Source organism: Pleurodeles waltl, chromosome 1_2, assembly GCF_031143425.1.
Source record: "Pleurodeles waltl isolate 20211129_DDA chromosome 1_2, aPleWal1.hap1.20221129, whole genome shotgun sequence".
In the NCBI taxonomy this organism is placed as follows: Eukaryota; Metazoa; Chordata; class Amphibia; order Caudata; family Salamandridae; genus Pleurodeles; species Pleurodeles waltl.
The window spans coordinates 1,178,905,314-1,178,930,252 of NC_090437.1; the positions used below are offsets into that span (position 1 = coordinate 1,178,905,314).

Consider the following 24,939-nt stretch of genomic DNA (forward strand, 5'->3'; position numbering starts at 1 on the left):
GGGAGCCTAGCCTGTACCATAGGGCCATCTGTTGAGGGAGACCCCACAGTGTCAGGAGAACTTGGGGGGGCCGCTGTAGCCAGCGTCCCACCAGTTCTGGTGTCTGGCAGTACCACTCCTAGTGAGGGGGTGCAGAAGTCCAGACAGAGGGTTGAGAGGGGGTTGCGGACCCCAGTGGAGAACCTGGAGGGTCAGGAGTCAGCTCTGAGAGCAGAGCCCCCCATGAATGACCTTGGTGAGACCATTTCTGGGTTGGGGGGAATCCAGACTCTGTCAGATGGGCAGAGGTCAGGAGACCTGCGCCAGCCAGACTCTTGTGTGGCCCTTCGGGACAGTGTGTCCCTTGAGGGGGGTAAGTGTGCCCCCCTGGAAGTCCTGGTGTGCCAGGCAATGGTTCAACCGCAGGGTGGTGACTCTGGGTTGAATGATCAGGTTCAGGGGGTAAACTCTGACCTGATGGGGGGTAAGCGTGCTCCCAAGGAAGTCCTGGTGTGCCAGGCAGTGGTTCAACCGCAGGGTGGTGACCCTGGGTTGGATGACCAGGTTCAGAGGGTAAACTCTGACCTGGTAGGGGGTAGGTATGCCCCCCAAGAAGTCCTAGTTTGCCAGGCAGTGATCCAGTCTGGGGGTACAGGCCCTGGATTGGGAGGCCAGGTTAAGGGTGTCCCCCCTGACCTGGAGGAAGGGGCTACTGCTAACAGTGCCCCTACCATGTTGTCTTCTGGGGGGGCCGCTCCTAGTTGGGTGGTTCAGGACCCCAGAAGAGAGGGCAGGGGGAGGGAAGCCTCACCCCTGGCCCTGGTCCAACCTGAAGGTACAGACCCCAGGTTGGAGGATCAGTTGCAGGTTAACATCCCTGCACTGATGGAAGAATTGTGCAGGACTGCTTCTACAAGCACCCTGACAGTTTTTGACTCTGGGGGTGCCGCTTCTGCGGGGAGGGTACAGAGCCCCAGAGGGGAGGACCAGGGTCAGGTTAACATCCCTGACCTGGTGGAAGAGAGAGTGGTCAAAGGGTGCCAGGCACCTGGGGCTACCACCCCCCACTCTCCACAGTCACAGTGGTTAGAGAGGCCTGAGGTCGGGCTCTCATCCCTGACAGTTGTCTGGGGCCACTGTGGCTTGCTGTCCTGGTGGACAGAGTTGCCCCTGGGGGGGGGAGGACGAGAGTCACACCCCGGGGGTGGAGTGGGCAACACCACTGTGTTGGCCCTGGTGGTACTATCTGCCCATTGCAATACATCTGTGAGCAAAGTAAAGTTAGGTGTTGCACAGATGGTGTCTGTAGATGTGGAGAAGGGTTCCCCATGGGTTAGCTTAGTGGGCCCTGAGAGTATGGACAGAGGGATCCAACTGGAGTCAGGAAGGCGTAGAACTGGAACATGCCCCTGCTGTTGTGGGCCTGGGTCCCTGTTCTATCGCCCCAATCAGGGAAGTACATCAAGGTATTGATTGTTCTCCCCTGGCTTTAGGCTGGTAGGGGGTCGTGTTGGACTTTTGCTTATGCAGGGTCATCCCCAGACTTTTTTGCCTCCTGCCTCCTATTTTTTTCTGACATGTTGCTGTTGGCTTTTCAACTCTGAGCACTTTACCACTGCTAACCAGTGCTAAAGTGCATATGCTCTCCTGTTTAAATTGTATGTAAGTGGTTTATCCATGATCGGCATATTTGATTTACTAGTAAGTCCCTAGTAAGGTGCACTAGAGGTGCCAGGGCCTGTAAATCAAATGCTACTAGTGGGCCTGCAGCACTGGTTGTGCCACCCTCATAAGTAGCTCTGTAATCATGTCTCAGACCTGCCACTGCAGTGTCTGTATGTGTATTTTTACACTGTAAATTCGACTTGGCAAGTGTACCCACTTGCCAGGCCTAAACCTTCCCTTTCCTTACATGTAAGGCACCCCTAAGGTATGCCCTAGGTAGCCCCAAGGGCAGGGTGCAGTGTATGGATAAGGTAGGACATATAGTAATGTGGTTTATATGTCCTGACAGTGAAATACTGCCAATTTCGTTTTCACTGTTGCAAGGTCTGTCTCTCTCTCATAGGATAATATGGGGGCTACCTTTAAATATGATTAAAGTGTAGATTCCCCTAGAGAGTAGATGGACATGTGGAGTTTGGGATCCCTGAACTCACAATTTAAAAATACATCTTTTAGTAAAGTTGATTTTAAGATTGTGCGTTTGGAAATGCCACTTTTAGAAAGTGAGCATTTTCTTGCTTAAACCATTCTGTGACTCTGCCTGGTTTGTGGATTCCCTGTCTGGGTCAGTTTGACAGTTGGGTTGTTTTTCACCTCACACCAGACAGTGACACAAAGGGAGCTGGGGTGTGATCTGCATTTCCTGATTAGCCATCTCTGCTAGGAGGGAGGGGTGGAGTGGTCACTCTCATCTGAAAGGACTGTGCCTGCCTCTGACAATGCTGTCTCCAGCCCCCTGGTGTGTGTCTGAGGCCTTGCCTGGGCAAGGCAGGATTTCACAAGAAGGTGTGAGTCCCCTTTGAAGAAAGGTGACTTCAAAGACTAAAATGGGTATAAGAAGGGCACCCAAACTTACAAACTTCAGAAACACTTCTGGAATCAAGGGGAACCTCTGCCTGGAGAAGAGCTGATCGCTGAGGAACAAGTGCTGCCCTGCCTGTGACTGTGCTTTGTGGAGCTTTCCTGCAGTGCTGCTTCTGCCAGAGTAAGAGGGCAAAGACTGGACTTTGTGTGCCTTCCATCTTGAAGAAGAAATCTCCAAGGGCTTGATGTAGAGCTTGCCTCCTGTTGTTGAAGTCTCAGGGATAGCAAAGACTTCTTCCTGCCAGCACCTGGAGTCTCTGGAGAGACCCCTACTCTGCTCTGTGGTGCCCTTCCAGTTCCTGGGACCCTGAAAGGAGAGGCTGGCAGCCTAAGGACAAAAATACACGCACCAAGCGCCGTGCGGAGAAAAGATCGACGCGAATCCGATCGCGGCTGAGAAAACGACGCGACGCCGGCTCCGCAGCTGAGAAACGACGCCGCAGGAAACGCGACCGAAGAATCGACGCCCGGAGCAGGAGAAACGACGCGCAGCATCGCTGACGAAGGCTGAGAGATCGCAACCTGCGCCGCGGGACATTCGGACCGTCGCGGGGCTGGCTTTTTCGACGCGCATCGCCGTGCCGAGCTGTTTTCGACGCATATAACCGTGCAGGGTTATTTTCGACGCACACCGCCCGTGCGGGGTTATTTTTGACGCAAACCAGGTACATTTACACGCTAGCAGCGCTAGTGTGTTGTTACAACTACCTAAAGACTCTTTTTATTTTAAACCTTTTAAAAATCATAACTTGACTGGTGTATGTTGGATTTTTGTCGTTTTGGTCTTGTTTTGTCTAGATAAATATTTCCTATTTTTCTAAACTGGTGTTGTGTCATTTTGTAGTGTTTTCATTAAGTTACTGTGTGTGTTGGTACAAATACTTTACGCCCAGCACTCTGAGGTTAAGCCTACTGCTCTGCCAAGCTACCAAGGGGGTAAGCAGGGGTTAGCTGAGGGTGATTCTCTTTTATCCTAACTAGAGTGAGGGTCCTTGCTTGAACAGGGGGTAACCTGACTGTCAACCAAAGACCCCATTTCTAACAGTGTTTCTAACTGTAGGCATTTTCTAAACCTTTTGCTAGTATCTTACTCTCATCTGTCAGTGTGTCAGTCATTATATTGTCTCTAGCACCAAGATGCACTGGAATTAATGCTCTCCATAAATACTACATAACATATGTTTAAGCATTCTTCACTTGTGCTGTGTTTTATGTTGTGGCACTCATAAACCTTAAAGTTTATTCCAAGAATTGGCTTATACAAAGCATTAAACTGCATAATGGGATATGTAGTTAATCTATAAAAATGGACAGCACCATCTTAAGGATTTTGGAGGATCTGGACAAGACATATTTCCTCTCTGGTATAATTTATTGCACATTTTCAGATCATTAAAACTTTTCTAATGCAAAACAATACTTCATCAAATTGTGCAGTGATTATATTTGTTCATTCAACAACCTGTGGCAAGGAAAAGTTGGACGATCTCTGCTGCTGAATGGTTTTGTGAGTAAACCATCTTTAGCTGTAAATCTCAATTATTCTACATCGTCTTCGCACTTATGAGACCGATTTCCTTGCTTCTGGTTTTTAACATTACGTCGTTCTTGCTGTCACTTTGCTGTAAACAGTCACTTAGCAGGTAGCAGAACATCTTTCTGGTGTACCTGATTGATTCAGGCATCATTGTTTTATTTTCAGCGTCTTAGGTTTTTCAGTAATGAGGAGCATCACTTTAGTACTCCTGGCTGATTCAGTTGTCAGTTTTGCTTTTAAGTTTTGATTGCCTTAGTTCCTTGTAATGAGGAGCATCTCCTTGGTGGTGTAGACTGAATCATGCATCAGGAATAGTTCATATTTCCTTGTTGTTTCATACTTTAGCACAGCAAGCCTCACACACAACTCTAATCTGGTACCTGGATCTATTTATGTGTACCTCTTTTACATTTTTTATATTCTTAGAAATCCCTTTTCCTGAAAGACTGAAGACATTTTTTTCTTCTATTCTTAGAGAGTGCAGAAATAGAGCAGGTAGCAGTTTATTAACTACGTGTCCACGAATCATACCCATAAATTCAACAATTAATATCATATTCAAAAGTCATCATTGTGGCCAATGTACCTGCATACATTATTCTGATCGTTGTTTCACCACATGAGTAAAAATCATGGGACTATGGCAAAATCAGACTGTATTTGCCAGTACCACAAATTATAATTTTGTATATAATAAAAGCTACATATGAAGCTCCTCCACAGTGGCAGGGGGTGGGAGGGCCGGCTGAGCCAGCAGATGAAAAATAAAACGATAACTTGCTATTGTTTTATTATTCATAATTTTTCATCTGCTGGCTCAGCGAGCAGAGTGTGTAGGGAGGGGCGGGGCTGGCCACAGGAGGTGGGAGGGGGAGGAGAGGAGAGTGCACTCAGTGCGCATGTGTGTTTGTGCAGCTGTCTAAGGCAGGCCACACATGCGCACTTAGGTTTCTCCAACTCAGATGTATACACAGCCGGACTGGAGAAACAGCACAGACCCCAGGTTTGTGTTGGAGCGGCAGTTACTGCCGCTCAGACCAATCCTGATGCTGCTTACTTGCTATGTTTAGCATGTAAGCAGAGCCTGTGCTGATGTCCCAAGTGGCGGCGTCGGGAGATGGGCGGAGCGAGGTATGTGTTTTCTTTTTTTCCCCTTAAATGTTGTTTCCCTGTCACCCCCTACCCCTTGACATATGCGGCTGCCGTTGCTGGGGAAAACCAAAGTACAGTTATTGTATCTCTTGAGTGTTTTTGATTAAATACGCGATGCGCTCACTCACGATATAAAAACTGTGTTGGTGCGTGGCATTCCGTTTATCTATTCTTCATTAAAATTTACAAATATTTCCACCGTAATGCTGGTCAATTGGTTTTCTCCTTTGTAAATATCTCTCAGTATGTCCCTCCAAGAGTTAATGCCTTTGCTTCACGTTCTGGGGGCAGTCCCAATCCCTTCCTCAGGAGATGTATTTGTAGAACCAGGCTTCAAGTAGGACTCCAAAGCATGCAAGAGTCTGTGGCTCTTATTCCAACTCAGTGGTGACCTATTCTGTCAGCGTCTCCCTCAGGGGCCACGTCCCGGCATGGGGCCCTTATAACATTTAGACCCCCCTGAACTACCACCATACCATATACCACTTGAGCCATTAAAACCACTTTAAAAAACAATTGCAGCTGAAAGTCCCATTGCAATGATCTGCGTGGCTGAGGAAGGAGTCGTTTATACCCTGTGTGGGTTAAGTTAATGCTCACCCCTAGCTTCAGGACACATAACACTGCTGTGTGTAGGAGCCGCAAGCACAGATTCCGTTGCTGTGCCCCTATGCCCCTAGCTGACAAAAGATTCCACCTCCTGCATTGGGCATAATTGTCGCAGAGACACAAAGGTCACACGCAACTCGTCCTCGGAGGGTGATCTCAAGGAGAGGTTTTGGGGGAGGTAGCTGTGTGTGAGCTGTTTGAACCCAGTATTTTTTGATGGTGCTTTGGTTGAAAAAGGTACTCCAACAAACATCATTTGACACAGCAGTCAGACATTTTATAGGACGATAGCATGCAGTTAGGTCATAAACCCTTGTTTGATAAATTATTGGTAACATTTTTCTGAGTCATATGGGGGGAGCTGGTTCAATTCCCTTAAAGAGGCCGGGCGTTGTGTTGTAAACCATTGGCAAGGCAAGTCTCCCGACAGGACTTACATACAGCAGCCTGCCTCTTCTCGCTTGGCAAGAGCTTCATCTCCATATAGATTAAATTATAGTATTTTATTTTACACGATATGGTAATGTAATGATATAGGTGCAAACATTGCCACTTTATGAAAGGTAAAATGTGAATGGTTTCAGGGTTCACATAAGATCTTCACGTGTCCAGTTCCTTGGTCTTAGGGTGACATTAAAGGGAAGATCTGCTTGGGCTGTGAGATATGTAGAAGAAGATGGACATGCTTACAGCACAATGTATGTGTCTGGTGTCGTTTCATGTCTTTCCCTTTTTTAATGTGAGTTGTGCTTGGAAATGAAATATTCCTCACAATAATCTCCTGTCATTAGCCCAACACTGCGTTCCTTGTCGAAATTCTGTTCAATATCAGGACACAGGCAGAAGCAGAAAGAAGGGAGCATTTTATTCACTTAGATGCAGGAAAGTCTTGCTTTTTGGAGACGTTTGTTTTTCCAATCTGAAAAGGATCATGCCTCTGTGCCTCCTCTCTTTAAAAGTAATTATGTGTAGTCCAAAAACCTGAGAAGACCATTCCGGTTTTATAATGTTCATTTGTTTTTCTTCGCGGGATTTCCTACAATGCACCAGTGCTTCCAGACTTGGCACCTAGGTGTTCGATGGGAATGAACCTGCTTCTCGCCATGTCTGGCATCTGATTGGAATGCGCCTGTTTGTTGGCAAGCTTTGTATCACTTAAGTGAATGAATGTTTCTAGACAAGTTTTTCTAGACACCCTGTCACAGATCGCAATGCCTGCTTTTCTAGAAATGCTTGCTGGCTCTCCGGAGAATGCCTCCACTCCTTGGTGTTTCTGCTATCACTCATGTGTACCCACGAGTTTGCTACCTAATGTGAATGCACATACTTCTATTACGTTTCCTGTCTCTGATGTGAATGCGCGTGCTTCTGGATATATCTGATGTGAATGCGCGTGCTTCTGGATATATCTGATGTGAATGCACGTGCTTCTGGATATATCTGATGTGAATGCGCGTGCTTCTGGATATATCCGATGTGAATGCGCGTGCTTCTGAATATATCCGATGTGAATGCGCGTGCTTCTGGATATATCTGATGTGAATGTGCGTGCTTCTGGATATATCCGATGTGAATGCGCGTGCTTCTGGATATATCCGATGTGAATGCGCGTGCTTCTCGATATATGCGATGTGAATGCGCGTACTTCTGGATATATCCGATGTGAATGCACGTGCTTCTGGATATATCCGATGTGAATGCACGTAAGTGAATGCACGTACTTCTGGATATATCCGATGTGAATGCGCGTGCTTCTGGATATATCCGATGTGAATGCGCGTGCTTCTGGATATATCCGATGTGAATGCGCGTGCTTCTGGATATATCTGATGTGAAGGCGCGTGCTTCTGGATATATCTGATGTGAAGGCGCGTGCTTCTGGATATATTTGATGTGAAAACACGTACTTCTAGATATTTCTGATGTGAATGCACGTGCTTCGGGACAGGTCCACTGTCTCCGACGCTGTGGTAGGTGCTTTTGGACTGCTGTCTCCGAAGTGAATGCTTGTGCTGTCAGACTGGACTACTAGCCCCAATACAAGTGTACTGTTGCTGGAAATGTCTGAGATCCCAAACATAAATACACGGGCATCTGTATAGTTCTGCTGGTTCCTATGCCAATGCAAGTGTTTCTGGACTGTTCGGCTGTGTCCGATGTGAATGCACGTGCTCCGGAACAGGTTCTTTGTCTTGGACGCTATGGTGGCTGCTGTCTCCGAAGTTAATGCTTGTGCTTTCAGACTGGTCTACTGGCTCCAATGCAAGGGTACTGCTTTTGGAGATGTCTGAGGTCCCAAATATGAATACACGGCATCTGTATAGTTCTGCTGGTTCCTATGCCAATGTAAATGTTTCTCGACTGCTCGGCTGGCTCCGATGAGAATGCGCATGCTTCTAGACGGTTTGCGGTCTCTATTTTGAATATGCTGACATCTGGATAGTTCTTCGGTTTCCGATGACAATGCAAGTACCTCTGGGCTGGTAGACTGTCTCTGATGTGAATGCACATGCTTCTGGACATGTCTGCTGTCTCCAACACAGTACCTTGCTGCTCTTGCCATGTTGTCTTTAATCCCTCAAAGGATTTGCAGTATTTTTTTAAAACTTTTTTTACATAGCTTAAACTTCACCGAAGGTACTGATGTATATGGTATTGTTGGAGAGTTTTACATGGCCATGAGTTCCATCCATTATACAAGGACACATTCATTTTTGGTAGGTACAGAGAGATAAATGATTTGCCCAGAATCACATTTTGTGTTGAGCAGACGCCAAGACTCACAGATTCATTGTTCTCGGATACATTGGATCACTTTATTTCACCTTGCTGCTCTTGCCAGTTTGTTTTTATTTCCACTCCCACACCGTACTTGCAGTTTGCCTTTTTTAGTGAAAACTCTTCCAAAGGTATTGGTATATATGGATATTGTTGGAACGCTTTGCATGTCCACCAGTTCCATCCATCACACAAGGACACGTTCATTTTTGGTAGGCACGGGGAGATAACTGATTTGCCCAGAATGCCAGAATCACAGTATGTGTTGAGCAAAGACGAGACTCACAGATTCATTGTTCTTCTCAGATAGATTGGTGTATTTAATTTGACTTTGCTGCTTTTGCCAGGTTGATTTTGTTCCCACTCCCACAACAGACTTGCAGTTTTTTTTTTTATATAGCGCATACTCGACCAAAGGTATTTGTGTGGTATTGTTGAAGCGCTTCACATGAGCACCAGTTCCATTACACAGTAGGACATATTCATTTTTGGTAGGCACTGGGAGATAAGTGATTTGCCCAGAATCACAGGATGTGATAAGCCAATGTCAATACTCACAGGTTCATGGTTCTCAGAAAGATTTCCACAGTACCTAGCCAAGACTCACAGATTCGGTCACACCATACTATAGATGGTGTATTACACATGCGTGTCCCAGTGACACCATGCAAAAACACTCTGTCTGCACTCGCACTTCTATCTTTCAGTGTTTATTCCTTACTGTCTGATTGTGTCCAGTCTGAAAAACCACAATAACTTATATTTACTCAGTAGATTTCACTTGTAAAGATATATCAATAAATAAGGAAATCTGTGTGGTACTCAGCATTGTTATCTCAAAGTCTGTTATGAAGTTCTGTAGTTGTAGTCAATAAGCAGCTACAAACATCATTATCATATGAAAGCTCTTTATTGATGTCATAACTGCACTTTCCCAATTGCCTTATTAACCTTCTCGCTTTCTGAAATTTACTTAAAAATGTACCATTCTCCCACTCTTTTTTTCAAAGTTTTCTCAGCAGAGAACTCTCCCAGACCCGCCTAATGACAGGCAGGCACACTCGCTATCTCACTCGCGACAGGTCACTTAACCCGAACCTCTACACCCACCACTTTCAAATGTCACCAGCCGCCACTGTATCAAGTACTAATTGCACATGGTACTCTCTGGCAAGGGTGCAATATCACTTTCATTACTTGAAAGGTGAAGAAAAGCAGTACAAAAATGCTGCATTAAGGTTCAATACTGTGTTGCTACCCACCACTGACTCACAAAATACTTGTTTTGCTTGCTTTCTGATTTGTGGATTGCATATAGCTCAAAGGAGCAGGCAATTCCCCGTTTGAGGTATCTCATTGAAGCTAAAGTTTGTAACCTCAGTAAAATACATCTCAATAATAATGTACTTCCCACTTGTCCCATCATCTTTTTTACTTGTTTGTGCTGCAGTGATCATCAGGGAAATTAAGAAGCATAACTCCAAATCTCTGGGAGAAATAAATGCACCTGAGGGTGGAATTATCCAAGAGAGGATTTATCATATTTTTGCATGCAAATCTAATTGTAAATTAGGTTTTTAGGTTTTTATTTAATTACACAGTGTTGGACCGGGCTTTTTGACAGGGACATCCCCAAACTTTTTGCCTCCTTCCTCCTATTTTTTCTGACCTGTTGTTGTTGGCTTTTGACCTCTGGGCACTTTACCGCTGCTAACCAGTGCTAAAGTGCATATGCTCTCTGTGTAAATTGTACTACTGATTGGTTTATCCATGATTGACTATTTAATTTACTTGTAAGTCCCTGGTAGAGTGCACTACATGTGCCTAGGGCAGGTAGATTAAATGCTACTAGTGGGCCTGCAGCACTGGTTGTGCCACCCACCTCAGTAGCCTCTTAACCCTGGCTCAGGCCTGCCATTGCAAGGCCTGTGTGTGCAGTTTCACTGCCACTTCGACTTGGCATTTAAAAGTACTTGCCAAGCATAGAACTCCCCTTTTTCTACATATAAGTCATCCCTAATGTGTGCCCTAGGTAACCCCTAGAGCAGGGTGCTGTGTAGGTAAAAGTCAGGACATGTACCTGTGTAGTTATATGTCCTGGTAGTGTAAAACTCCTAAATTCGTTTTTACACTACTGTGAGGCCTGCTCCCTTCATAGGCTAACATTGGGCCTGCCCTCATACACTGTTGAAGTGGCAGCTGCTGATCTGAAAGGAGCAGGAAGGTCATATTTAGTATGGCCAGAATGGTAATATAAAATCCTGCTGACTGGTGAAGTCGGAGTTAATATTACTATACTAGAAATGCCACTTTTAGAAAGTGAGCATTTCTTTGCACTAAAACCTTGTTGTGCCCTTCAATCCACGTCTGGCTAGGTTTAGTTGACAGCTCCTTGTGCATTCACTCAGACACACCCCAAACACAGGGTACTCAGCCTCACTTGCATACATCTGCATTTTGAATGGGTCTTCCTGGGCTGGGAGGGTGGAGGGCCTGCCCTCACACAAAGGACTGCCACACCCCCTACTGGGACTCTGGCAGACAGGATTGAACTGAAAGGGGGCTTGGTGCATTTCTTAGACGCTCTTTGAAGTCACCCCCACTTCAAAGGCACAACTTAGTATAAAACAGGGCCTCTGCCCTACCTCATCAGACACTTGCTGGAGAAGAAACCTGAACCAGAAACTACATCCTGCCAAGAAGAACTGCCTGGCTGCTCAAAGGACTCACCTGTCTGCTTTTCTACAAAGGACTGCTGCCTTGCTGTTGGCCTGCTGCCTTGCTGAACTGCCTGGCTGCTCAAAGGACTCACCTGTCTGCTTTTCTACAAAGGACTGCTGCCTTGCTGTTGGCCTGCTGCCTTGCTGAACTCTTGTCTGGCTGTAAAAGTGCTCTCCAAGGGCTTGGATAGAGCTTGCCTCCTGTTCCCTGAAGTCTCAGGACCAAAAAGACTTCTCTCTTCCTCTTGGACGCTCCGTGCGCCGAACTTTTCGATGCACAGCTTGTTCCACGGCAAGAAAAATGCGCACACTGACGCTGATCGACGCGACGACCGAAACTTTGACGCACGGCCTCGCAAGGACAACGCCGCCCGACTTCCCGGGAGAAATCGATGCAACGCCTGCCGTGAGATCAAAAACTTTGACGCACGGCCTCGCAAGGACAACGCCGCCCGACTCCGCAGGAGAAATCGACGTGACGCCTGCCGTGAGATCGAAACTTTGACGCACGGCCTCGCAAGCACAACGCCGCCCGACTTCCCAGGTGTGCGTTAAAAAAAATCGACGTACACCAGGCAGCGCCAGCGTAGGGGGATATGGGGCTTTGGCGTCAAGAAATGGGGCAAGTCAGGTTGAGGCAATTTTTTCGCCTCAACCCGATTTGCGCCCTTTTTGTTTTCACTCCCAACCCCCATAGAAATGACTCCTGTCTTAGCAAAGACAGGAGTCATGCCCCCTTGCCCAATGGCCATGCCCAGGGGACTCCTGTCCCCTGGGCATGGTCATTGGGCATAGTGGCATGTAGGGGGGCACAAATCAGGCCCCCCTATGCCACAAAAAAAAACAACAAAAAAACTTACCTGAACTTACCTTAATGTCCCCGGGATGGGTCCCTCCAGCCTTGGGTGTCCTCCTGGGGTGGGAAAGGGTGACAGGGGGGGTTCCTGGGGGCATAGGAGGGCACCTCTGGGCTCCTTCAGAGCCCACAGGTCCCTTAACGCCTGCCTTTTGCAGGTGCTAAAAAACGGCGCAAAAGCAGCCGTACGTCTTTTTTTTTTGACCCGCCCACTCCCGGGCGTGAATTTTGCCCGGGAGTATAAATCCGACGCACATGCCTCGGAGTCGATTTTTTAGACGGGAACGCCTACCTTGCATATAATTAACGCAAAGTAGGTGTCCACGCTAAAAAATGACGCTAACTCCATGGACTTTGGCGCTAGACGCGTCTAACGCCAAAGTATAAATATGGAGTTAGTTTTGCGTCGGAATTGCGTAAAAAAAACGACGCAATTCCGGCGCAAACGGAGTATAAATATGCCCCTTTGTGTTTGAAAGAGACTTTGTTTACTTTCTAAAGACTTAAGACACTTCATATCACCTTTCAGTGATATCTTTACAAATTCGTATTGCAACTTTGATCGTTTTGACCTGAAGATACCCAGATAAATACCCAGATAAATATTATATATTTTTCTAAACACTGTGTGGTGTATTTTTGTGGTGTTATGCTATGGTGTTGTATGATTTATTGCACAAATGCTTTACACATTGCCTTCTAAGTTAAGCCTGACTGCTCGTGCCAAGCTACCGGAGGGTGAGCACAGGCTGATTTTGGATTGTGTGTGACTTACCCTGACTACAGTGAGGGTTCTTGCTTGGACAGAGGGTAACCTGACTGCCAACCAAAAACCTCATTTCTAACACTCAGTATTTCTCCCTGCATTTCCATTGTTGTGAATCAGCAGCAGGATGCCAGGAATGTAAGCAATAGAAACTAAACCTGGTCTGTTATGAGGAGGATGATGTCTTGAGAAGTTGTGCTGACCTGGAACGTCAGTGCTTTCTCCAGCTTTACCGGAGAAAGCAGTAAGATGGAATCAAAACCACATGATATTGTGAGGCAGACGCTCCATCCCTATAGCTCTTTCTTTTAATGGAATGTGGAAATGGAAGTATTTTTTTACACAGGTATGCATGTTTCAATACATCCATGTGGTATTGTAACAATACGTTCACCAAACTTCCACCCTAATATTTCTGGTGATTTAGAGGGTCATTACAGGTTTTCTACTTGTACAAGTCTTGGTATCTCTGCTGGGAGTGGCACCAAAAATGTAAAGTAGGGCTTTGATATACACCTTTGGGAACTTCACTGAAACCACTGAGTTAGGTAAAAGATGGTGGTAAAGTTTAGTTGTCACGAGCCAGATACACTGTAGGAAGGTAGACCACATAACAAGGAGGCAGGAGTCATCTAACGAGGGTCACAAGCAACACTACTCAAAAGCGATCCAGATTGTGTTGAAAGAGATCTTAGTATAAATTCGAGGTGGAGATTAAAGTGAAAATAGTTCCATATGGCTTGCAATAAAGCTATATTGTTTATTATCTAGTGCTTTACACAACAGTTTCTACATGCTGTAGATACAAGGTGTTACTATTATACCTATATAATGGTGGTTCTTTGACTTACTTACAGTAGGATGAAAGTGTAGTAAGTCTTGCTGGTATTTCAACTCATGACCTGTAGGTCACTGCATGTTTTGGCTGTGACTACTCGTCTCACTGAAACGACTGTGTACCTCTGAGCACAAAAGCACCCTCAGTATGCAGTGGTGTAGCAATGGTATCATGGGCACTAATGCAATCCCGGAAAATGGCCACCTTGCATCCTACACGGGTAGTCCATAACTGTAGTGCAAATGCTCCTTGAAGTTCTGATACTCTAGTGCAGCTGCACCTACTGTACCATTGAATGCTGCTGCACCCTGTCTGTATTACGGGGCAGGACGGCGCGGTTAGATGATGGCAAAACGACTTTCAGTGTTAAAGTGGTAGTTGACAACCCAGCAGGAAGCCACACATCAGTAATTATGTCCTGATTCCTGATCTGATTGCAGGAGTATATACACTAAACACTCAAACACGGTGAGACCATGCTCTCATAAATGCCAGATTTGTGTTTCATTCCACAGACAATCCTTCATATGCATTTAGAGCTATGTAGATGGCTATGTGAAGATAAAGTGACTGCTGCAGCGTGATGTTGAGTGGTGTGTGGAGAAAAAATACAAACAACATATTTATCAGGCGAATAAACGCGATTCGTGTTCTTCTCTGCTTTCGTTCAACCTCATACCGTAGCATTGGGTTTATTTATATAACACTTTTACCCCTGACACGCTGCACACGGACACCACATGCAAAACCCCGCATTTTTGTCATCTCTTAACAAACGGAAATAAGTACAGGCTCATTTACGTCATGCTTCATTCACCCTTGGAGCATGTGGAGGGCAGTGGACTGGAAAGAAGCATTGCATGTGCCAGCCCGATCCACCACCCAAGAGAGAGGGATTGTCAAAGAAGCATGGGAAACATATGAAGTGAGTGGTGCTTCATCCCTCATTTGGGAATGCTATAGGAATATAGAGTAAGACTCAGACAGAGCTCTCTGGGAGATAAAGTGATATCTAAGGAGCATCACATAAATGCGTAGGAAACCTCCACCCGTCTATTTGCCAAACAAGAGGGCAGCAGGCAACAGGTCAGCACAGCAAAAGCCATCTCTATTCCTAACCCTTACCATAAAGTGTACCCTAAACTAATTCAAACAATCCCAGCCCAAAATGTAGCCCCATTCTCTGCACAAAAAATACAGCTGTCCAGTTTGCCTTATTTCCCCAGGTCTTTCAGCCTAGGTCACAGAGGTTGCACTCCCAGGTCCTTCCCCTACTAATAAAATTCAGCCAGCCTATTCATCGTTTCTGTGAGTAGTCTCCTGACACTCATCCTCAGACTCCTGAAGCCTTCATTATCCATTACCGCCTAGCCCCCACTGTCCTCGTCCCATTCATTACAAGTGAGATAAACCTATCTCGTTGACAGAAAAAAGGAATGCTGGGAAAACAACCATCCCTCCCACTCCCACCATGAGTACATAAGGCATACTTACCCAGCATTCCGCCTGTTTTTTTTCTTTCTGCTGACATGCTGATGTGGATAAGGAATGAGGATTGCTCCTGCAGTGCTGGGGTTCCTCCTTGGTTACAGTTGTTGATGCCAGCTGGCTGGATTCATACCTCCCTGTCTGCAAGGTAGTGGGTAGTCGCATAGTGCCCGGGGAGCCTCCGGGGAGCCCGGTGGCCTTGCAGTTGCTGGTGGTCCCCGGGTGTCGGGCACCTTGATGTCTGTATGTGAACATGCCCCCTGTGTGAGGGGGTGGGCATGTGCACACCTTCCAGTTCTATAATCATGGTTCCTCTGGAGCACTTCTAGGTTTGCCACTGGGGTGAGTACTGCAGTGTTCTTCTTGTCTGCTTTCGGGGCTGGCTTCCCCAGCAGGGCAGGGGTGTTGGCTGACTGGCTGTGCGCTTCTCTGTTCAATGGGCTGGTAAAGAGATGCATGAACACGGGGCACTGGTGGTGTATGTCTCCTGGCTTCTCACCTGCACATGCTCTTCCTATCGCATGCACACACCAGTTGCTGTTTTCCCGGGCCCGGCATGGAACGGATGTGCTGGAGGTGCACTTTGGCGGGGAAAACGCCTTCCTCACTGACCTAGCGCACCCCACCCACCTCACACCTGTGAAGCAGTGTCCTGTCCCACCCAGAAGTCAGGCAGGTGAGTGGAAGCATCGCACACAGCCCTCCAGGCCGCCCTGCAGCCCAGGAGATGTGCAGGACCTCAACGACCCCAGAAGCAGTGCCATGGAGTGGAAACCCCTTCCTGATCAGCAGCCGTCCAGGCCCCCACCGAAACACGTGACTCACTGCTCTCCCGGGCCCAGCATGGTACAGTGGAGCTGGGGGCATATTTCGGTTTCAGTCGTATGTCTGAGTTCTGTCATTCTTTGTGTTCAGGGAACTGTCAACATTGGTGAATGGAGGGCTGTTTGTCATTGCTGTACGAGGTCCTGGATTTGTGGCACAGAGCGGGTGTGCTCCCCCTTTCTCCTTCCAGGTCCTGGCCTGCCTGCAGGCTTACAGGGGATTACATGGTGTGTCTCTGATTTTAGCCTGGTCTGTTGTGGCACTGTGATCAGCTGCTTGTCTGGTTGGTGGGCTGCCATGGTATGGTGTCCCTTCTCCTGGTCACTGAGTACCAGGGCATACACAGGACGGCGCCCCTCTTCTGGCTGCCTAGGCCCTGGTGCAGATGTTTCCCCCAGGCCTGTGCCTTTGTGGCATCCCGACTCTTTGGGCTGTTGCTGCTCGGAGGTGGCTTGGTCGGTGCACCTTCTGCTGGCCATTATCAGTGTCTTCCTGGAAGGAACGTTATGGATGCCAAGTTCCCCCCGTCCTGATGGGGTCCCTGAGGCCAGTTTCTGTACTATGTGTGTTCCCAGCCTTGATCGCTTCAGCAATTTCAGGGCCTGAAGAGGCGGGGTGCAGCCTCCTCTCCTGTCTGGAGTGAAGGCTCAGAGGGGCACACATGGGCCTTTGGTGATACGGAGGCCTAACGTATAGTGTTTCATATCCCTCCTTCCTCTTCCAGGTGCCCTTGGGAGTCTTACTCTCTTTCATTATGTAGCCTTCTAGGCTGCCTGTGGCCTGGTGATTGCTGGGTTCATTCTCGGTCAGGGGTTGTCTGGCTGTTTTTGGGTAGTTGTGTTGCATGCTGGGTGGGTTCTACTGTTCTGGGGCAGTGTAAGACCTACCTTGGCTGTGTGGAGTTGCCGGTTTTTGCTTTCAAGTGCCAATGATTTTCATGCTGCTTCTGCAGATGGTTGTGTTGGTATATCTTGGGTGTTAGAAATGTTTTTTTTTGTTGGCAGTCAGGTTACCCCCTGTCCAAGCAAGGACCCTCAATCTAGTCAGGGCAAAGGAGAATCACACCTGGCTAACCCCGCAGACCTCATTGGCAGCTTGGCACGAGCAGAAAGGCTTAACTCAGAAGCAATGTGTAAAGTATTTGTACCAACACACACAGTATTGCAGTGAAAACACTACAAAAAGGACACCACACCAGTTGAGAAAATGTAAATCAAACAAGACAAAAACGACAAAAATCCAACATACACAAGTCAAGATCTGAATTTTCAAAAGAATAAGAGTCTTACTTCATAGAAAACAATGGACACGTTGATTTCACATAAAGTACCTAGTTTGCATCAAAAAAAAAGCTGCATGGGTGAGCGTCCATCGGAAAAGTCAGAGATGCGTTGATTCCTTACTCACAAATGAGGCTGTGCATTGTTTCTTCTTCGGTCAGGTAGGCAATGCATCAATTGTCTGTGGCAAACTTCAAGGAGCTTCTTTGTTGTTCACAAGATCCTGCGTTGCCCAGGCCAGTCCCCAGACACACACCAGGGGGGTGGAGCATGCATTGTGTGAGGGCAGGCACAGCCCATTCAGGTGTAAATGAACACTCCTCCCTCTACTCTGGCTCAGATGGCTCATCAGGATATGCGGGCTACACCCCAGCTCCTTTTGTGTCACTCTCTAGTGGAGATTCAGAAACCACTCAACTGTCAGTCTGATCCAGACAGGGAACACACAAGCAGGCAGAGTCACAGAATGGCTTAAGCAAGAAAATGCCTACTTTCTAAAAGCGGCATTTTCAAACTAACAATCTAAAAACCAACTTCACTAAAATATGTATTTTTAAATTGTGAGTTCAGAGTCCCCAAACTCCAAATCTCTATCTGCTCTCAAAGGGAAACTGCACTTTAAAAATATTTAAAGGCAGCCCCCATGTTAACCTATGAGAGAGATAGGCCGTGCAACAGTGAAAACCATATTTGAGAGTATTTTACTGTTGGGACATGTAAAACACATCAGTACATGTCCCACCTTTAACATACACTGCACCCTGCCCATGGGGCTACCTAAAGCCTACCTTAGGGGTGCCTTACATTTATAAAAAGGGAAGGTTTGGGCCTGGCAAGTGGGTACACTTGCCTGGTCGAATTGGTAGTGCAAGACTGTACCCACAGACACTGCATTCGTATGACTCAGACATGTTTATAGGGCTATTCAGGTGGATGGCACAATCAGTGCTACAAGCCCACTAATAGCATTTGATTTACAGGCGCTGGGCACCTCTAGTGCATTTTTCTAGGGACTTACTAGTAAATAAAATATGCTAATCATGGATAAACCAATCACCAATACAATTTACACAGAGAGCATATGCACTTTAGCACTGGCTAGTAGTGATAAAGTGCCCAGAGTCCTAAAGCCAACAAAAAACAGGTCAGAAAAGATAGGAGGAAGGAGGCAAAAAGTTTAGGGATGACCCTGCAAAAATCGCCAGGTCCAACACTGGGGGTTTGCGGTATGTGCCTTCGCTTTCTGGTTTTGCTTGGTGCATTGTTCAGGATGGTGGGGATCTTCTTCTTGGTCTTCGTTTTCCAGTCGAACTTCCTTTCATTGTGTTGTTCCCTGAGTCCCTTGCCTTATGTCGGTTTCTATGTTGCCCCTTCTATTTCTAGTGATGGGCTGGTCGATGCTCTCCCCTGGCTCCCTGGTTGTTCGGGCCACCTGCGGCGAGCTTTGGGGTTTATGGCTATATCCCTGCATTTGTTGAGTTGGAGGCCTGGAGGTTGGCTGGTTGGAGTATTCTCCCTGATTCCCCATTCTGCATCCACTATTAGTGTGGATGCCTGCAGGTGTGTTGCTTCTCCCTGCCTAGTGGGTGAGAGCTAGTTGGCTTTTGGCTGTGGCTGTCTGTTTTTTTGGGGGGTCGGCCTACTGGGAGGTGGCCTATGCCTCTGGATTTCTCAGTTCTGGTTCTGGTGCCTTTCACCCTCCTCTGGTTGGGGGTTATGGTCTCCCTCTTGTGAGGGAGTGTCATGTGTTTGTGGGTGCTGTTCTGGTGCTCCCCTGCGTTCGTTCTGTTGTTCGGTGGACCCTTGTGGACCCTGTATCCTGGAGCCTTGTTAGGTATGGGGCTCTGTCTGGGCTTCTGAGAGACCTGTCCGTGTCTGGTGTTGTGGGTCATCCTGCCTGTCAGGTTTGTTTTCTGATGCCCTTCTTTGTTGTTGTGGCCTGGGTGCTGTCCCATTTGTTGGGCCTGTTGTGGAGTCTGTCGTGCCTCTTCTTTTCAGCTGTCTTTCAGGTATGGTTGGGTTCTGGACTTCAGGTGCAGCCTTCTGTTTTGTTTCAGTTGCTGGTTTTGTGGGGGCTTTGCAGTTCACCCATCTGGGTGGCACATCACTCCTGGCCTTGGCTGCCTGGGTCTGGTTGGCTGTGGGCAGGTGGTGGGTGGCTTGCCTTGGTGGTTCATTAGGCTGTTGTCATCCCATCCAAACCTTTGGGTCTTCATCTTTTTTTGGGGCTGTGTTCCTGTTTTTTGGGGATTGCCCTGAGTGCTCTTTGTGTCTCTGCAGGGACTTCCTTGGGCTGCTTTTTTTCTTAGTCTTTTGGCCTTTTTGCCTGCTCGGGATTCCTTGCTTAGTTCTTCTACTTTTTGCCTGCTCTTCGGCTGGTCGAGTCTGTTTGGATCTTTGGGGTCTGCTGGTCCGGGTGTTTGGGAGGTCTCACGCTTTCTCTGTTGGCATTGGTTGTTGCAGTTTCCTTTGCTGATGGTTGATCCCATTGCTCCTGTTTCCTACCTCTTGTTTCTGCTTGGGGTTCTTAGGTGCTGGTTTCCAGTTTTATGGTTCCAGTGTTTAGCCTGCCCCATCTTTGGGTCAGGGTGGTTTGGCTCTGCTGATTCCCTCCTACTTGGGTGCCATGGTGGTGTCCGTGTGGTGGTTCATGGATGGTTCCACCTCCCTGCTGTCCCTTCTTGTCTTGGGTCGTGGTGTTCTCCTGCAGTTGTGGTGGTTTCATTTGGGTACAGGGTTTGGTAGGACTCCGATGTTCTCCTGTTTGTTTGCTGTCTCAATTAATCCTAGTCCTATTGTCCTCGTCCCATTCATTATGCCCCTCACTCCGTACCTCCCTCCTGGACATCTGGGCTTGATTGTGGGGCTTGGTAATTCTGGCGGAATGCTGGTAAGTGCACCTTATGTTCTCCTGGTGGGAGGGGATAGGAGGATGGGGTTCCCAGCATTCCTTGCTCTTTTTTCTGTCAGTGAGATAGGTTTAACTCACTTGTAATGAACAGGACGAGGACAACAGGACTAGGATTAATGAAGATTACCAGTAAGTAATGGGACATTAACTCACTTGCCTTTTCCAAGTTTTGCAGTCTGAACCCGCCGGCTCATAAGGCTTGCCTTCTCAAGTTTCTGCAGTGTGCCTCATCAACCTGCAGGAGCTTACCTTTTCACTCAGACCCAATCTAGGGCCTGTAACAGCCCACCATCTAGGGCCTGTAATTTTCTCTCTGCTACTCAGCTTTAAGATTGTATAGCTTCGATGCTACAGTCAAGCTTTTTTGCAATCTCCTGCAGCCTTATTTTCCATCAACTGTGGCTTGCCTCTTCTAGACCCTGTAACCTCTGCCTTTAGCACCTGTGACCTAGTACCTACACTCCACCGCCCCCTGCTCATGAAGCCTACATCAGGTTCTGCCATCTGTCCACTCCTTTATTCTACAGTCTGCCTTCTCTGGCTCCTATAGTGCGTCTCCCTCACATTTTCCAATCTTGTCCTCAGTTCATGCAGTCTACAGACTGCTTCCTGCAGTTTTTTTTGTTTTTCCCTCATAGCCCTGTTTCCTCCAGCAGCCTACCTCTTCCATTTCTAGCATCATGCATCCTTCTGCCCCTGAAGTGTGCTTCCCCTTATCTATTGCAGCCTGCCAAACTCTGGTCTCAGCAAGCTGTCAACAATGTAAAGCCTCCAGCTTCTGGACCTTTGACCCTGGCTTGTCATGGGACTATCAGTAGGATTGGGCAGTACTCTGACTATGTAACACCAGGGTGCTGGTGACTGTAAAATGTTTCATGTTGGTGCATCGTGCCATGTACTAACTCAAGCCCCAGAGCACATTGGGGTGGTGTTCACTGTACAGTGTGCCAATCCTGCATCTTTACAGTGCGGAGATGTATTTAAGATCTTTGACATCAAGTCCAGGGGTGGAGCTAATATTAGTGCGGCAGGTACAGTGTCAATAGGGTGCAGGGTGTGAGAAATTCACTGCACATCAACTGTGGGGGCAATCTCCTTGACTGCATAAATGCTTATGGCACTCTTCCGACATCACTGCCACTGTGCCCCACATTCCAGCCTGTGCCCAGGGAATTCTTGATCTGCCTGCCTCAGTGATGTGGTTTTATTTTTTGGCAGAGATTAAGTCGTCATTTGCAGCTGTAGAAGAGAAGCTAAGATGTACAACACCTTCACGTGCCCAGCTCTCCGGTCATTCCCCAGCAATCCTCTCTCTAGGGAACCTGACTGTAGAGCAGATGATTGCACCAGCATCTGTGGGTCGGTGTTGCCTTCATAAAAGCCTAATGAGCATGCCCCTCCCAAAAATGGTCCTGTTAACACTGGCAATGCTCTAACGACTGTGCAAAGACCATGTGACAGTGATACAGTTTAATTGTGAACAACGCTTTGTTTAATTATTAAAAGCTGTCAAGTTTATACAGAATTGGTCAGGCTATGTGTGCTGCCTCAGTCAGTTCAGATGTTTTGGAAAAACATTTTGCATTCTGTAATTTTCTAGCCTATTATTATGATGCTACAAACAAAACTACAAATTACAAAATGCAATTAATTGTTGAGTAAAATACTAGGACTGGCTGAAGGTTTTTCACAAGAAATGGGAACAGCTTGACAGCTTTGAAAATAATTAGTGTGCAGATATTGCAATTATTTTCAGGTGTCCTTTAACTCCTTCGCTGCCAGGACTTTCCCCCCTCCTGTGCCAGGCCTTTTTTTGCCTATTTGGGGCAGTTCGTGCTTAGGCCCTCATAACTTTTTGTCCACATAAGCTAACCAAGCCAAATTTGCGTCCTTTTTTTCCAACATCAAAGGGATTCTAGAAGTACCCAGACTTTGTGGGTTCCCCTGAAGGAGGGCAAGAAATTAGCCAAAATACAGTGAAAATTTCGTTTTTTTAAAAAAAAATTGAAAAAGTGGTTGCAGAAGAAGGCTTGTGGTTTTTCCCCTGAAAATGGCATCAACAAAGGGTTTGCAATGCTAAACTCAGCAGCTTCCCAGCTTTCAGGAACAGGCAGACTTGAATCAGAAAACCCAATTTTTCAACACAATTTTGGCATTTTACTGGGACATACCCCATTTTTGCAATTTTTTGTGCTTTCAGCCTCCTTCCAGTCAGTGACAGAAATGGGCATCAAACCAATGCTGGATCCCAGAAACCTAAACATTTCTGAAAAGTAGACAAGATTCTAAATTCAGCAAGGGGTCATTTGTGTAGATCCTACAAGGGTTTCCTACAGAAAATAACAACTGAAAAAGAAAAATATTGAAATTGAGGTGAAAAAAACGTAAAAAATGTTCTACGTTTTACTCTGTAACTTTTCACTGCAATGTCAGATTATCGAAAGCAATATACCGTAACGTCTTCTGGACTCCTCTGGTTGCGGAGATATATAGGGCTTGTAGGTTCATCAAGAACCCGAGGAACCCAGAGCCAATAAATGAGCTGCACCCTGCAGTGCGTTTTCATTCTATACCGGGTATACAGCAATTCATTTTCTGAAATATAAAGAGTAAAAAATTGCTATCAAGAAAACCTTTGTATTTCCAAAAAGGGCACAAGATAAGGTGTTGAGGAGCAGTGGTTATTTTCACATCTCTGAATTCCGGGGTGACCATACTAGCATGTGAATTACAGGGCATTTCTCAAATAGATGTCTTTTTTACACACTCTCCTATATTTGGAAGGAAAAAATGTAGAGAAAGACAAGGGGCAATAACACTTGTTTTGCTAATCTATGTTCCCCCAAGTCTCCCGATAAAAATGATACCTCACTTGTGTGGGTAGGCCTAGCGCCCGCGACAGGAAACGCCCCAAAACGCAACGTGGACAAATCCAATTTTTTAAAAAGAAAACAGAGGTGTTTTTTGCAAAGTGCCTACCTGTCGATTTTGGCCTCTAGCTCAGCCAGCAACTAGGGAAACCTACCAAACCTGTGCATTTCTGAAAACTAGAGACCTAGGGGAATCCAAGATGGGGTGACTTGTGGGGCTCGGACCAGGATCTGTTACCCAGAATCCTTTGAAAACCTCAAAATTTGGCTAAAAAAACACATGTTCCTCACATTTCTGTGGCAGAAAGTTCTGGAATCTGAGAGGAGCCACAAATTTCCTTCCACCCAGCGTTCCCCCAAGTCTCCCGATAAAAATGATACCTCACTTGTGTGGGTAGGCCTAGCGCCCGCGACAGGAAACGCCCCAAAGCGCAACGTGGACACATCCAATTTTTTGAAAGAAAACAGAGGTGTTTTTTGTGAAGTGCCTACCTGTAGATTTTGGCCTCTAGCTCAGCCGGCACCTAGGGAAACCTACCCAACCTGTGCATTTCTGAAAACTAGAGACCTAGGGGAATCCAAGATGGGGTGACTTGTGGGGCTCGGACCAGGTTCTGTTACCCAGAATCCTTTGCAAACCTCAAAATTTAGCTAAAAAAACACATGTTCCTCACATTTCTGTGGCAGAAAGTTCTGGAATCTGAGAGGAGCCACAAATTTCCTTCCACCCAGCGTTCCCCCAAGTCTCCCGATAAAAATGATACCTCACTTGTGTGGGTAGGCCTAGCGCCCGCGACAGGAAACGCCCCAAAGCGCAACGTGGACACATCCAATTTTTTGAAAGAAAACAGAGCTGTTTTTTGCAAAGTGCCTACCTGTAGATTTTGGCCTCTAGCTCAGCCGGCACCTAGGGAAACCTACCAAACCTGTGCATTTCTGAAAACTAGAGACCTAGGGGAATCCAAGATGGGGTGACTTGTGGGGCTGGGACCAGGTTCTGTTACCCAGAAACCTTTGCAAACCACAAAATTTGGCAAAAAAAACCACATGTTCCTCACATTTCTGTGGCAGAAAGTTCTGGAATCTGAGAGGAGCCACAAATTTCCTTCCACCCAGCGTTCCCCCAAGTCTCCCGATAAAAATTATACCTCACTTGTGTGGGTTGGCCTAGCGCCTGCGACAGGAAACGCCCCAAAGCGCAACGTGGACACATACAATTTTTTGAAAGAAAACAGAGGTGTTTTTTGCGAAGTGCCTACCTGTAGATTTTGGCCTCTAGCTCAGCCGGCACTTGGGGAAACCTACCAAACCTGTGCATTTCTGAAAACTAGAGACCTAGGGGAATCCAAGATGGGGTGACTTGTGGGGCTCGGACCAGGTTCTGTTACCCAGAATCCTTTGCAAACCTCACAATTTGGCTAAAAAAACACATGTTCCTCACATTTCTGTGGCAGAAAGTTCTGGAATCTGAGAGGAGCTACAAATTTCCTTCCACCCAGCATTCCCCCAAGTCTCCAAATAAATATGATACCTCACCTGTGTGGGTAGGCCTAGCGCCCGCGACAGGAAACGCCCCAAAGCGCAACGTGGACACGTCCAATTTTTTTAAAGAAAACAGAGGTGATTTTTGCGAAGTGCCTACCTGTAGATTTTGGCCTCTAGCTCAGCCGGCACCTAGGGAAACCTACCAAACCTGTGCTTTTCTGAAAACTAGAGACCTGGGGGAATCCAAATTGGGGTG

General features: G+C 46.9%; 1 protein-coding gene across 1 annotated transcript in view; it reads left to right on the forward strand.

Moving 5' to 3' along the window:
- Positions 1 to 24,939, forward strand: part of GPR78 (G protein-coupled receptor 78) — a 191,993-nt gene that overhangs the window by 123,166 nt on the left and 43,888 nt on the right. The window lies entirely within an intron of this gene.